The 14,785-nt window shown below is 32.7% G+C and overlaps 1 protein-coding gene across 4 annotated transcripts in view; it reads left to right on the top strand.

The window, feature by feature from the left end:
• The first annotated feature begins 1,674 nt into the window (after positions 1-1,674).
• sty (sprouty signaling antagonist) overlaps positions 1,675-14,785 on the top strand; it is a 165,209-nt gene continuing 152,098 nt past the window's right edge. For 2 of the 4 annotated variants that reach the window (XR_015810677.1, XR_015810676.1), the window contains exon 1: positions 11,676-11,897. The gene's annotated coding sequence lies outside the window, so the exon portion shown is untranslated. Of the gene's footprint in view, positions 1,840-11,660; positions 11,898-14,785 lie in introns of those variants that run through there. The other 2 variants (XM_088192354.1, XM_088192351.1) reach the window with 2 other exon arrangements.

The raw sequence follows: 14,785 nt of genomic DNA, 5'->3' as shown, positions 1-14,785 counted from the left end.
ATCAAAAAAATTAGTTTCTGGAACATATTTTAGAGTTTTTATTTAAACTACTTTTACGTTTACTTTTTTTGGATAATTTAAATATTGAACATATCCTTGTACATTGTGTAATATATACTCTGAAACGGCTTTCGAAACATAGCCACAAATGTAAATAGCAACCGAGCTAAACGTTCATTGCAGCACGCTGTACGCAAATATAATATATTGCAAGTTAGTTTCGCTTCGCCCACGTGAAAAAGGTTCGTCGTAATTGAAAACGCCGAAGACAAAGATGATCATTTGACCTTTCGGAAGTTATCGATCTGCCGCTGGTTGGGGCACACGCAACATCACTGCACCGGAAGAATAACCCACCCTTTGGTCCAGAGGCCAGCATCCCTCGGAGAGGTGATAGGGGTGGAGCAACTCGGGCGGCGATTGGTTGCGGAAATGTCAAAGCTACACGTGACAATCGCGTTTTCAAAACATTAGCTGGGGTGACCACCAATTGACTAGTACCAAAAATATTTTAACATTAAAATGGTGTTGTTCAATTACTTATTAAATTAAAATACCACCTAAATATTTATGTTATATTCCAATGAAATAAGTGTTAATTTATATAATAATAAATAATAGGCTTGGAAAGGTTCAGATAAACATTGTGACAATTGTGACAAAATCTTTATATGCATAAATACATATGAACGTCGTATATACTGATTTTGAGAAGGCCTTTGACAAGGTTTGTCATGGGTTATTAGTAAAAAAATTGTTGTACTTCGGTTGCTTAGATGATCTTATTTGAGCGACTATAGACAATTCATAACATATGGTGCCTGATTCATTTCAACCTTCGGGGGTTCCTCAATGATCTAACCTGAGTCCTCTGCTCTTACATATTCAAGTTTCCTTCTGTATGCAAATGACTTAAAATTGCTTAGATGCATTCAATCTGTTGCGGACTCTTTCTCTCTGCAGAGTTAGTATCGGAAAATGCTATATTTTCTCATTATCTCGATATTATTCGCCATCAAATAATTCCTACGATCTGAGTGGGCACGCTCTGATCAGAGAAAGCTCCATTAAATATTTCGGAATCACTTTAGTAAAAAAGTGCAGATTCTCTCTACACGTAAACGATGTCTGCGAATAATCAATCAATATGCTTGGCTTTGTTACGAAGAAAGTGTTTCACTTAAACGATCCGTCAGTTATTAATTTTTTAATTTAATTGAAAAAATTCAGAACTGGTTCTTGAAATACTTTTACATAAGGCGAATTAGTTATTATTCATTATTGTATCATAGCGTCTTTCTTTTAGGAGAGATGGAATAAGATTCGTTGAGTTTTTGAATGTCACTAAGCATTTCTTACTACTACTGAGTTTTGATGTTTCGAAATTTCGAAATCATATATCTAGACGTTCCATTGACAAACTGGCTGACCGAATTGCGACCGGAAGTTGGACGCGAACCTCTTTAATTCATGGTTACTGTGAGTATGCGGGGGCGCGGGGGAGGGCCGTCAGGGTCTAGGTCACGCCCAGAGGCCGCGTGGGCTCAACGCATGCGCATTGCGCTTGACTTTTCCGGACGGGAAAGCTCATTTTCCCGGAAGTCCATCTGGGAGCACCGCGACGCGCGGACGTACACGCGACGCGAATGTTTTATCACAGCAAAACATACACACAGAATAATTATTATTAAAGTTCAAGTGAAATTAAATTAATGTGCAAATTATATAATTACCAAAAAATATATCAAGTGTCAAAATTAGTGTGGTGTATAATAAATAATGTTACATTGAAGGAGGAGATTTGTAGATCGAGGAACATCGTTGCAGTTCTAACACCACGTGAGTAGATTTAATCTTTATTATATTAAATTAAGTTAATTTTAAATAAAATTAAAAATATTTTATTTATTATGAATGTACGTCTTATTCGTATCATTTCAAGATTTATGACAGATGATAGAATCCGAACGTGATTGTGAAAAAAATGTGTTACGTGGGTACGTTTTAATTTATTACTGCGTCGTTTGGTAATTTCATCGGCAATGTTTATATGTTTTTGACAATATGCGGAAAATCGATATTGGCGCCCACGCAACCCTTGGGCGGGGGAGAGATCCGCCCCCGGAACAAACGACTCCGCCTTTTGCGTAGGAAATCTCCGCCCTCGGATTGGCAAATGCATAAAACGCTAACTAGATAATTGTTTATTGCTGCAAGAGGTTGTTTAAGTATTTTTGTGACGCAATACTGCGCTAAAAGTAGGTTGTTAGGAAAGCATAACATGATTAACAAATAAAAAGTAGATGGGTTTTAATATCATAAATTAATAAGAAACAATATTAATATAACGATATCATTAATTTTATAAATAATATTTTGTAAGTATGTGATATAAAAATATATTTTTTTTTAATTATATTAAAATGAGTAATTTTTAGCTCAGTTTTAGTCCCAATAATAATTTTATAAAACTATGTAAATTTCCCAGTTCATGTATTTTTTCTGCTTCAAAAACCATAACCATAATCAGACACGAGTCTGGAATAAACTGGCATTTTTACGTTTTTTTTAGCTAGTATATGTATATAATATAATGTCACTCTTAGCATGTTTTAAAAATTGACACTTTACTTTAAAAAAAAGAGCCCTTTATTTACTATTTTTTACAGTACTCTTCCAAACGTTTGACGTAATAACTCAATTACTATATTATTATCTAGTTTTACTATAATTTTAGAAATAAAAATACCTTTGCCACCTTAGGGAGATTGAGGGATATGTGAGTTCACAAGAGAACTCATTAAAAATAACACTTACTTTGTTAAAGAGTGTTATTTTAATCTTAGAAAACGATTAGGGTTGTCTAGGCAATGTGCAATTTTGTGAGTGAAATATCGAATTATTTCATGTTGCGTAGCAAAATTGTTTCAGGTTTTTTATTAAATAACATAGCATTTTTCTACAACAGCAATTTACTAAAAAAAGATATCCTTATTGACTAAATAAGTCTAATAGTTCTAATTAAATAAGTTCTGGAAAAGAGCATTTCTTGATGAATTTTCTTTACTGCTGTCTCCCCCTGTGATCGTAATTTATTTTCAAAAATGATGGTTAGCTTTCGAAAAAAGAATGTCTTTCGTCCCCGGAAACTAGATTATTAATTACAAGTTGGATGTTTCTTATATAATGGTAATGCACAAAATGTTAGCACTAAAAAGTATCATAGTTTATAAAAAAATACACGACCTTTACTTGTTAATGAACTAAGGATTTCTTCACAATAAATCGACTACCCCATTCGCTTATTTCGTTTTTTTATTCAGAGTGTTCTTTAGTGTATTTTTTTAATTTTTATATGTATACATATAATATTGTCTATGAGACGAATAATCTCATTATTAGAGAATTTTTATACTTAATATGTTCAACCTAGGTCGATTTGAAATAATCATCACGATATACATCTGTTAGATTAGAAAAATCTAGGAAAACCTAATCTGTGATAATCGATCGGAAGTATAATTATTAGGAAGAGTGGGTCTGTGCTAGATGTTTGAAAATAGGCATGCTTTCTTGCAAGCTTTTAATGGCAAATGGCAAAAAATTGCTTACGATTTACTCAACTATTAAAATCGGTCTTATCTCTTTGCTATGGTAATCTAAGAACTTCATTAATAATTAGATAAGAAGAAACCGCTCCACGTGGGAATCGACAGATTGCAAAAAATGTATTATATACATATCATACATAGGAAAGACCATAAAAATATTTTGAATGATTTTTTCCTTTCTCTAAAACTTTTAAATATTCTGTATACATTTCAAATAACGGACTCTTGGAGTACTAACTAGCTTAGATTTAAAAGAGTTATCATTATGGAGAAGGCAGTAAAGTTGTTTCTCTTGTAGAATCAAAAGAACATAATTTTGTATCAATGAAGAAAATTATTTAATTATACATATATATTAAAATCAAGAAGGAAAAATCGAGAGCCCATGAAGGCATGTATATGGAAATGTAAAAAGAACAAACGAAATAGATAGACGTCTTTCTAAGAATTAACAAAATTTTCGTGAAAAGTGGAGAAAAATTATAAAGTAATTCAGTTAAGTGACGATTGTGGGTCACGATTCTTAGCTTTAAAATAAGCTTTTATTAACTCCCATTCCCCTCACATTCTCATATTATATTTTTCGATAAATAGCGATTTCATTCTTAGAACGGTCGTTTCATTCCATCAAAGTCACGTAGCTGCTGTCTTCTACGAACAGTCGAACGGAAGTCCAGAAGGCCAAAGCCCACGAGAATGCATCCGCCGGATAGAACGTACTAACCGTAGGACCTCTCCGACGAATATGTACAAGACTAATCTTTAACCATTCTGACAGCCTACATTATATCGCTTAATATAGCATCAGAAACGACGCACATATATTGACGGCGATTTATATGATAATAACGGCAATTAGCCACGCGAGCGTATCCATCTTGGTGTTTAAAAGGATGAGAACGCCCATTGCAAATGACGAGAACGATTGAAGTAACCTTTACCAAGAATTAATTCAGACTTAGATTTTTCATTGTATGTCTAATATATGTAGAAGACTATGGTATTATTTGATTATGAACTATTAAACTGGTGTGTAATTTAATTTAATTTACGGATTTGCGCTGCTTAAGATTAGACTAAAAATAATCAGCGTAAAATAAATATATTACAGTTTTATGAATAAAATGATCAATAAAAGTTTGAACAGCAATAAATTACATCAAAATTATATTGATAATAATGTATAAAAATCAACTAAAAAATGCTAAATCGAGAACTTTAATTTTTCGTGAAATTTTCTGATTTCTCTAAAATTTTCATAAAGCTATTTTTTGATAAAAAATAATTTCTTACAATTTTTTAAAAATGTTTTACAACCACTACATTTTCTATATCGCTGCGTAAGAAACAGCGGGTCTTAAAAGCTTTTAAAGCGTTGAAAATAATTTAATGGCAAATTTATATAAACTACTCTAATTGGTCGTATCTTTGCTTTATCAAATAAGAAGAAACCACTCTTCGTGGAAATCGGCAAATTGCAAAAATGTATGGGGACTTTCTATAGTTTTTTTCTTACGAAAATTTTCTATGTAATATGTTCGAATAAATGATAAATGTTTTACCATTCATCTACTTATTTTTTATATTAATTACTATGAATTATACAGTTTAATAGCTTAAATTATATAATTCATTAAAAAAAAATGTAAAAACTAAAACACTACAGATTTTTCATATACATATGTATGTAATGATATCTACAATAATATACTGTATATAATCATACATTATATATTTTTTTATTTATCGAGAAATGGAAAACATCAAGAATCTATTAAATTTGAGTACATTGTTATGCCTGCACTATACTCTCTGGAAGTTGTCCGAACCGAAGTTACAACTGAAGTCGGCCGAGATCTACGACTTCGAGTAAGCGACCACATTGTCGCAAATTTCATATGCCATCCGGACGGCAGCCGTGAATGACGTTTAAACGGCGGCTTCTGTCAAATATGCTTCTGCATATTTGCGCGCGATCGAAAAATGTGCCAAATAATCGCAATTTTTAAATTGTCATATTATTAAAATCATGCTACTGATCATTATAAAAGTTTGTGTGAGCACTCACCAACACAATATCAGTGAAAACTTTTCGGTCGTAAATATTCAATTTACGCAAAATCTTTGTCGGCTTTTGCAAAATGCCATAAGGCATAAAAATGATACTTTAGAATACGAACACCACATCTGTGACTATCCTAAAATTCGCCATCGATTCTACATAAGAATTCGTTATGGTGTGACATTTACATAAACCGATCTAGGAAAATACATAAGGATATTCGAAACGATTTTTTTTAACAAAATCAAGTATCACTAATTATTTTTTAATTATTTAATTTTATATGAAAAAAAATATAATAACGATATCTGTTAGAAGAATATACTATCAAAAATATAATTAATCCCTTTTGGTGCCCTAAAATATTCAAAGATGTCAGTAAGAGTCTGTTGAAGTCCCCGATAAGCATGTGGTATTATAACTTGACCACGTGACCACGATGCAGCGCTCGACATGCGTATTAACCATAGGACGCCTACGCGCATACTGAAATTGAACCGAGTTGTGCAGGCATTATAAATTGGTGTTATAAGTATTGATTATTACATAATTATACTACACACTTTATTTGTGTCCAATAATTTATTTAAAATAAATTAAAAGCCTGAAAAAAATTAAGAAGCATAAAATATAAATTAGCGTGTATGTATGCTAAAGAAATATAGCGTATGAGTGTATTTGTTTTTAAATTAGTTAATAATATTTTCATAAATATAATATAATATTCAATAGTGACAAAAGACAGGAAAGAAAAGGGATTTATTGATGGAAGAAGTAAGTATGCTTTTTGATACATTACTTCTATCTACTTAATATATATTTGAATTAACACCAATAGGCTTTTTCTCTTTATTTAAAATAAAAACTGTTCTGAATGGGTAACAATCTTAGAAGGTAAAGTATATTAGGAAAATTATGCAATAACTACTGTATCTCGAACCCTATTTTCCAACTGTTTATTTGTATATTTTTTTAATATCACAATATATATATATACATATATATTAATTATTGAAAATGATTTACACTTTGAATACATATTATATTAGTTTTTTACATTATTGTAGCACCAATGATTGAGGCAATCAGCCACACTATATATATAGTATATTTATAAATTACAACGAATCAGAACAACCTAAATTAATTACTTTTAGTTTTTTTATTGCTTCATTATTTTCTTTTATTAATATTTTAGTAATTAAAATATAAATCGGATGTGAGTTGTAAATTTAATAGTAAAAATTTATGAATGATGGATGAAGTGAATATTTTGTCCAATTAAAGTACAATGGTCATAAAGCAGCGTTATATTGCTATATTGTGTTTTAATTTCATCACATTGGAAAAAAGTATTATTCATTTTATTTTATTAATTTATTTAGCTTAATAACTATTTTTTAAATATTATATATTTAAAAATTTAAAATTGGCAAGCAATTTATAATATTTTAGATTTAAAAAAGAATTCACTGACTCTCTAAATATAAAAATAAAAATGTAAATTAAAATCAAAAATTTATGTATAAAAAGTGAAATTATAGTAACAAATAATTCGTTAGTACATTTTGGATGGTCTGTTCAAAACCCGAACGTTAGATCAATTTCTTGGATAAAATGATGACATTGGATGCCATGCATAGAATAACACAATATTGGTCAAAAGTAGAACTAATAAAACTTGTTCGATCGTGGAGAAAATTCTTTCTAACATGGAAATTAATAGCAAGCAAGTGGTATATCTGACATATACAGATTAATGTAAAAGTAAAAATGCTTTGAAAATGTCGATCTGGAAGTGGTTAAATAAACATAATCTTCGCCACAAGTTAACCATTAATAAAAATACATCAGATATTCTGTACTATGTGGCAGAATGAACCTCTTCCAACTCTACTTGCAGCCCAATAATTTCAAAAGTTATCGAATTTTGTGTGTATATTTGCAGTAAATTTATATTACAAATTTACATATACATATAATATATAGATAATTATATTTTATTTAAAAAATATATTTTTGCCACTGCCTGTAAAAGTAATTTATTAATTTAGCTTAAATTATTTCTTTTAAATATATTGATTAATTATTAAAAGTACATTCACACATATTTTTTCCTTTATAAAATATAAATGAATTGCTATCCATAGCCATATTCATTCCTATCTCAGTTTATTACCGTCAAAGACGAACAATTTTGTAATAAGATTTTTTCTCTCACAATCGCGGAATGTTAAATTACCGCGTTTCACAGCCGTGTATCATCACGCCCGTGCGCCGCGGAAAATTCATGAATGGCTCACGTAATTGACGGCTCTGCATCACGGGCGATGGTTCCGAATGTTCATTTTCAAATTAAAATCGCATTAAGCCATAGCTTCATGGGAGAGTTCACCCCGACAGCCTTGACCGCCGTCATGGCGAAATGTTGAAAATAAAAATTGAAATAATAGACGTAGAAAAAATATTACATCAAATTGCGTGAATGAAATCCGCTCGCGGCTGGAGCGAGACGGTCGTTGAAACTTACACGTCATTTGGATATATAAATACACTAGAGTATATTCTTATGCGATAGATGCGTTTCATAGGATACTGCATAAAAAATATCGTATAAAAAAAATACGACGTGGAAAAATTACGTTTCATAATTTTCCAAAACAAGAATCGCATAAAAAATGTTTATTAAAAATTTCCAGGAATTAATAGTAATGTATAAAAAAGCCTTCGAATTTTTTATTCATTTAATTATAGTTTAAAGTAGCATTTTTTAATACAAATCTTCATCAGAATTATCGTCGGTATGTAACGATAGATTTGGTTTCAAATCGCTTTCATCGCATTATAAGAGATAGTATGCGTATCATATATACATATGTACATACATACATTAACCCACTCTTAGTTATTTTGGCTATCGATTATTCCAGGTATGCAATCACACATTTATAATCATTGTAAAATGTCGTTTATAAGATAACATCCGAGAAACTACACATTTATAAGCTGTCCGATGGCTGATATATATAGCGCTCCCACTGCGACAGCGCCGATTTGATCGACATTAACTTTCAATCCTCATACATACTTAGGATATATTACACGTTCACGTTTAAAACGTACCTGGCTTATTTGCAATTCTTAAAATCTAACGTATATGTGCATGAAAACGGAAGCAATGAGAATGTCTATGTAATATAAAAGGAAAAACTCACTTTTCTGCCTCGGAGCTCGGCGACGGGAATTCAAAATTTGAAGATTTCATTACGAAGATTGTTTATCAAATTTAATCAATGTATTCTTTTTATCCTAAGCACATTATGCATACATTTAATTTTCATAATTATAACACACTTAGTTAATTTGCAATCAGATTATTTATAAAAGGTAAAACTCACTTTTCGGCCTCGGAGCCCATCGCCGGGAATTCAAAATTTGAAGATTTGATTACGAAGATTGTTTAATGATTGCTTATCTAGTTTAATCAATGTATTCTTCTAATCCTCAACACATTATGTATATATTTAATTTTTATAGTTATAACACGCCTAGTTAATTTGCAATCCGATTATTTATATTCAGTCAAATGACGAATCAATGAAAATTATTGTCGCGTAGCAAAATTTTATTATTAAATAATAATTATTTAAAACGTTTGTCACGGTACTGTCGGCCATCTTGTTTTATATTTGAATGCTTATTTTTCATTGGTCGAAACAACAGAACGCATTACCGGTGCCTCGGAAAGCAACGAAGCAAATTCAAATTTTATTTTTATTATTATTTGTTATTATAATTAAATATATTTCCTTTGTTTACGTGTATTATTAACGTATTATTATCTTTTTTACGTTGTCCAAAACGATTTTTTCTTAAATTTTGAATAAGTTTATCATTGTAAACCCGTTTTTTAAATATTTATTTCGATTAGTATGATTGTGATTCATAGTAAATATATTATTGATTTAAAGTCTGGGCTTTAAATCATAAGAAAATTATAGCATTGGATAACATCGTTAAAATTTAGTCTGATCAGTTTTTTTTATGAATCTGAACCGCATAATAGATATTCATAGGCCGTATGTAATGTAAATTACTAGCAAGCCGCAATGATTTTATTTTTTACGATTAAAGTTATATCCAAACATTTCAGTAACTTAACCACCCGCATGAATTTTAAAATAAAATCAAATAGCTTATCCAATCTCATTGAATGATTGACCTTACTTGTATGTCAATAATTCCAATTGAAAATAGTAGCATTTCAAAACGCAATGATGTTTAACTATTTTTTTTAACATTATACTACTAAATTAAAAGAATAAATTTAATGTTTATTTCTTGCTTGCTTGTTGAAAATTACTTAAGTACCATATAATATAATGAGAGCTAAAAGGTTAATGTAAATATAAGTTCAAAAATAAAGTCGTAAAATATGTAAGCGTTATTATTACGCAAAGCGCGTTAAACGAGTTTTCACAGTCGTGTGATTAATGTTTTCAATTTTCTATTCATCCGCGATTGTGCAATCTTCAATAAATCCATATATGAGACGCAATATAATTATTGCGCATGCGTGAAATAGATAGTGAGAATGAGATACAATGTCATGTCGTGGATAATAAAATTTATGAAGAAGAATAAATTGACGCATTTACGATTTGGGTTGTAATGTTAATTGTATAAAAATATTTCGAAATATTATGGGCGTTAATGGTATACTATAACTGTATTATAAATATCTATTCAAAATAAGTTTTTTTCCTAAAATAAATTAAAGACTGTAACGTTCTGGCCGGCATCATTTTTGAAGAAATATGGACCAATGATTCCACCAGCCAATAAAGCACACTAAACAGTGACTTATTGTGGATGTAACGGCGTCTCATTAATGGTCCGTGGATTTTCTTCACAAAATGCGGCGATTTTGCATGTTGACATAGCCATGCAACTAAAAATGAGCATCATCGCTGAACAAAATTGTATGATGAAAATGAGGATCAAGAGCAACCTCGTTTTCGTCCCATTCATGATAGTCAAGCGGCTTCAATTTTTGCAGGTACTAGATCTTAGAAGCTCATAAACCAAGATCTTTTCGCGAAATCTTCCATATAATGGATGGACGCTGCTCCAATTGCTGTGAACGATGGCGAATCGACTTGTTCAGGTCCTCCACTGCAGAAACAACTTCTTTGGTGCGCACTGTACGACGTCTCTGCGGATGCGTTTTATCAATTAAGAGTATGCGTGGTGCGAAAACGATCCATGGTTATTTGAATTACTTGCTCAGATGGACGTTTATGTCGACCGTAAAATAAACGTAGCGTATGGTAAAATGGCAAACCAAACTAAGCACAAAACAAAAGTCAAATTGGCTGTCGCTGGAAAAAGTGTTGTTAATTCAAAAAACATCCTATATAAATATGAATAGTTTATCTAATTAATATTAATAATAAAATAAATTAAAAAAGTGATTAAAAATTTAGAGAAAAGCGCACGTATAAATTTAAAATTAAAATTGTGCAGCCAACGTGTGTTACAAAGACGGGAAAAATAATGTAATCCCCAGCAGCGATATAGGGGATGATCCTTCAATGAAAAGCCATTCACACGATTAATATTCCGTTCTCAAATCACTCGCCAAGTACAGCAAGTTATTTATACTTGCTAGCTGATTTATACTAAAAGTGTAGTGTAGTCTATAAAAATATTGCAGTGTGTTACTTTTAAAACTTTTCATTCGTTGCGTCGGTAGTTTTTGTACGAGTTTTCCCAAGACGTACGCCCCCCTCCTTCCCTCCCTTCATTCATTTATGCACATGCACGCCGCCTAAACAACAACAACAAACAGCAGCGCATGCACGGAGAGATAGATTGCGCGAAGCCGGCCGGCGTCACACAGTTCGGTCCATTCATTGAAAAAAAAGGAGTGCGCGGGGCGGCATGAATGGCGGGGCGGGGGAGGCGCGGGGAGGGTCCGGCGAGCCATACGGCCTCGACGCGCGACCGGGGCCGCACGCGTTGCACGCGCCGCACGCGCTGCACGCGCCGTGACGAAATGCCGCTGTGACGGCGGCCGGGTGCGGCCTGGCGACCTGGCTGCCGGTGAGTGAGAGTGCGCGAGTGCCCTTACGACAGTGCAACAACAGTGACAGTGAAAAACCACGCACCGCAGCGGAACAGCTCCCGCTCCCACTCCCGCTCCGTGCGCGACACCCCTACCGGTAAGCGTTCCGATCCAACATGGCCGCCGCCGATCAGCTGCTTTTGACAGCTACATTGATAATTCGCTATCGCTCTGCGATGACAACAATCGTTGCTCTAATTCGCTCGGGATATAAACAACAAGTAAATCAACGTGCGGGCCCGTGTCTCGAGCGCCCTGACTTTTTAGGCGGCCGAGAGCCGGCAACGTTGCTTCCATATCGTTTACTCTGCCCCGGTATCGTCTCACTATGTACATATGTATGTATATACACATACTATATAAATACACTATTTTCAATTTATTTGTATCTATTTTACTGATAAGATGACATTTTTTCAATTTTTGCGCGCAAATCGTATAGTATTTCATTCAAAACTAGGGGGAAGCTGCGTATATAAGTATGCATCAAATGCACCAACACAAACAGGAATTCGCTTTTAATTATAGGTCAATGACAAGCTTAATAAACACGCACATTACAACATATAATTATGTAGTGTTAACGCCTCACTCTACAGTCAAAACAAACTCCACACAAATAGCAAATGCAAACAGAAATGCACCGTTAATAATAGGTTAAGTGCAGTTGTAATCAGCACGCACATTATTTACAAAAAAAACACCCAACTAGAACAGGAAGGAACACAGATGTCATCAAAATTCAATCAACATATTTGTAAGCGTTTGGGCAAAAGACAACGTTATAATATATTATTCAACATCATTATGAATTTTGATAAATAAAGAGAATGAGATTCAATCATTAATGAATGCAGGTTAAATACGTATACAATTAAAATATTCTTCCTTTGGCGTCTTGTCCGATTCCATTCCGGTCTGACACCGCTCTGTATTGGAATACTTTCGGTTTGACCTCCCTCAATGCTTACTGCTGATGATACCAATACTGATTTTTAAGAAGTCTTACATCTCTTTCATCTAACCCAAAAGAAATTAGACCATCTGTAAGATGAATGTTTTACGCGATCGAATGCTTTCTGAACATCTAAGAAAAAAATGTAAATTTCTGTAAAACTGTTTTCATATTAGTTTGTTTTTCTAAACGGTTTAACAGACTGCATCGACTTTAGATTGTTAGTATGGAGATCCTTCTTAATTAAAATATTTTCAAATGTTTCGTAATATGACAGTTATTGATTGCAGTTCTTGAAGTATCAAGTTGTTCCATGTCTTTCCAAAAATGTGTATTTTTTTGTTGTAAATTAACAATAATTTTAGTATTCTTTCAGTGTTTTTAACATAAGTCGTATCAATGATGCTTTTTAGTAACGGCATTTTTTTATTCCACATTTTCAACCGTAAATAAACAATGCCAGTAGAGGTTAAATAATTTTAGTTAAACTCGATCATAATGCAATAGCAGTTAAAAATAATATATATAATAATAGCGATGATATTCAATTTATAGAAAGTGTAAAATTTGGTACAAAAAATTTCGTTCCGGAAATTTTGTCATTTTAAGGGTTATTAGTGAGGATATTAGGGCTGCTATCACGGCAGATCCGAGAATAACACATAATAATCAGTTTACAGACATTAAAAAAAAGTAGGAAAGGTGTCAATTTGCGGAATATATGTACCTCATGAATTGTCCGAGGAAAATTTCGCACAGCGTATCTCAATATGCTGACTATTAATGATTCTAGAGCAAAAAATTTTTTTTTTGAGTAACTTGTTGCTTGAGATAAGAAATGGGGTTTTTACGTTAACACACAACGTAAAAGACAGTGGTTGGACGCTAATCAACCCCCGATTCCAACCTAATATATGTATAACAATTACGAATTTGGAGGGATTTAATGTGCATCATTCATTATGAATTATTGGATTATGAGCAGACAATTACGACAGTGTGCTTAGTTTATTCGTATAAAAGCGGCTCTGCTCATAAAATTCTTGCCCTCATAAATCATAGAAGGGTAGTTTTACACCAAGACAGCGCTCGCCCTTGTGTGTTTGTAGGGCTTCTTCTTGAAACTCGCGCAATCACCGTAACCATGGTAATTAAATGATGAACGTGACTGTAACTGAACGGACCATCACAATAGCCCTCGTTATGTCCAGGAGAAAAAAGAAAATAAGCAAACAGTCGTAATTATCCTCAGATGCAGAGTAAAGATATGTTGAGTAAATTTTTGACGACAAAAAAGCAACATTAAAATTTAGCCCGTTGTACAATTCGACCTTTAAAAATGTCCATCAAGCAAATGTCACTTTCTAGAGGCGTGGATATATTTCGTTGGTGGAATAAACGAGTGCAACAATTGGTTGAATGGTCGCTGCATGGTTTCGCCAGAGAGTTTTCCATACATATGATACTTAAGGCCGGTTTTCAAGAGACGAGTAGCGAGAGAGGATCGGAGAACCAGCCAGAGAGGAACATATATCAAAGGTCATCGACAGACAGCAAGAGGAACTTGCCACAGAGAAGGGAACATCGCCAGACCACGAGACCTCAGAAGGCCATCCACTGGACATCATCCCTCCATTCATTTATCATCATTCCTCCATCAACTACACCACCACTGTCAGGCTGAGAACTCACAGTATCCAACAATCAGACATCAGAAGGTGATGCGATAAAAACATTAAATGTCAAAGAAGACAATAGAAAAAGTCGACGGATGTTCTTGAGAACTTCCTCCATACCCACCGTATTCTTCAGATATTGTTCTAAACGTTTAACATCTTTTTAGATCCCTGCAACAGTTTTTAGGAGGAAAATGGTATTTTACAAAAACGGATATAAAAAATGACATCAAAGAATTTATTTCTACTAAAAATTTGGTTAAAAAATAAAAAAAAATTAGCATGTGATTGTAGAAAAAGTTGGAGAATATATACTGTATGGAAAGTATTACACGCTTTATTTTTTACTCATTT

Source organism: Plectrocnemia conspersa, unplaced genomic scaffold, assembly GCF_051122295.1.
Source record: "Plectrocnemia conspersa isolate PC_06_02 unplaced genomic scaffold, ASM5112229v1 ptg000009l, whole genome shotgun sequence".
In the NCBI taxonomy this organism is placed as follows: domain Eukaryota; kingdom Metazoa; phylum Arthropoda; class Insecta; order Trichoptera; family Polycentropodidae; genus Plectrocnemia; species Plectrocnemia conspersa.
Note: the sequence above shows the minus strand (reverse complement) of the source record. Positions and strands in the feature narration are given on the sequence as shown.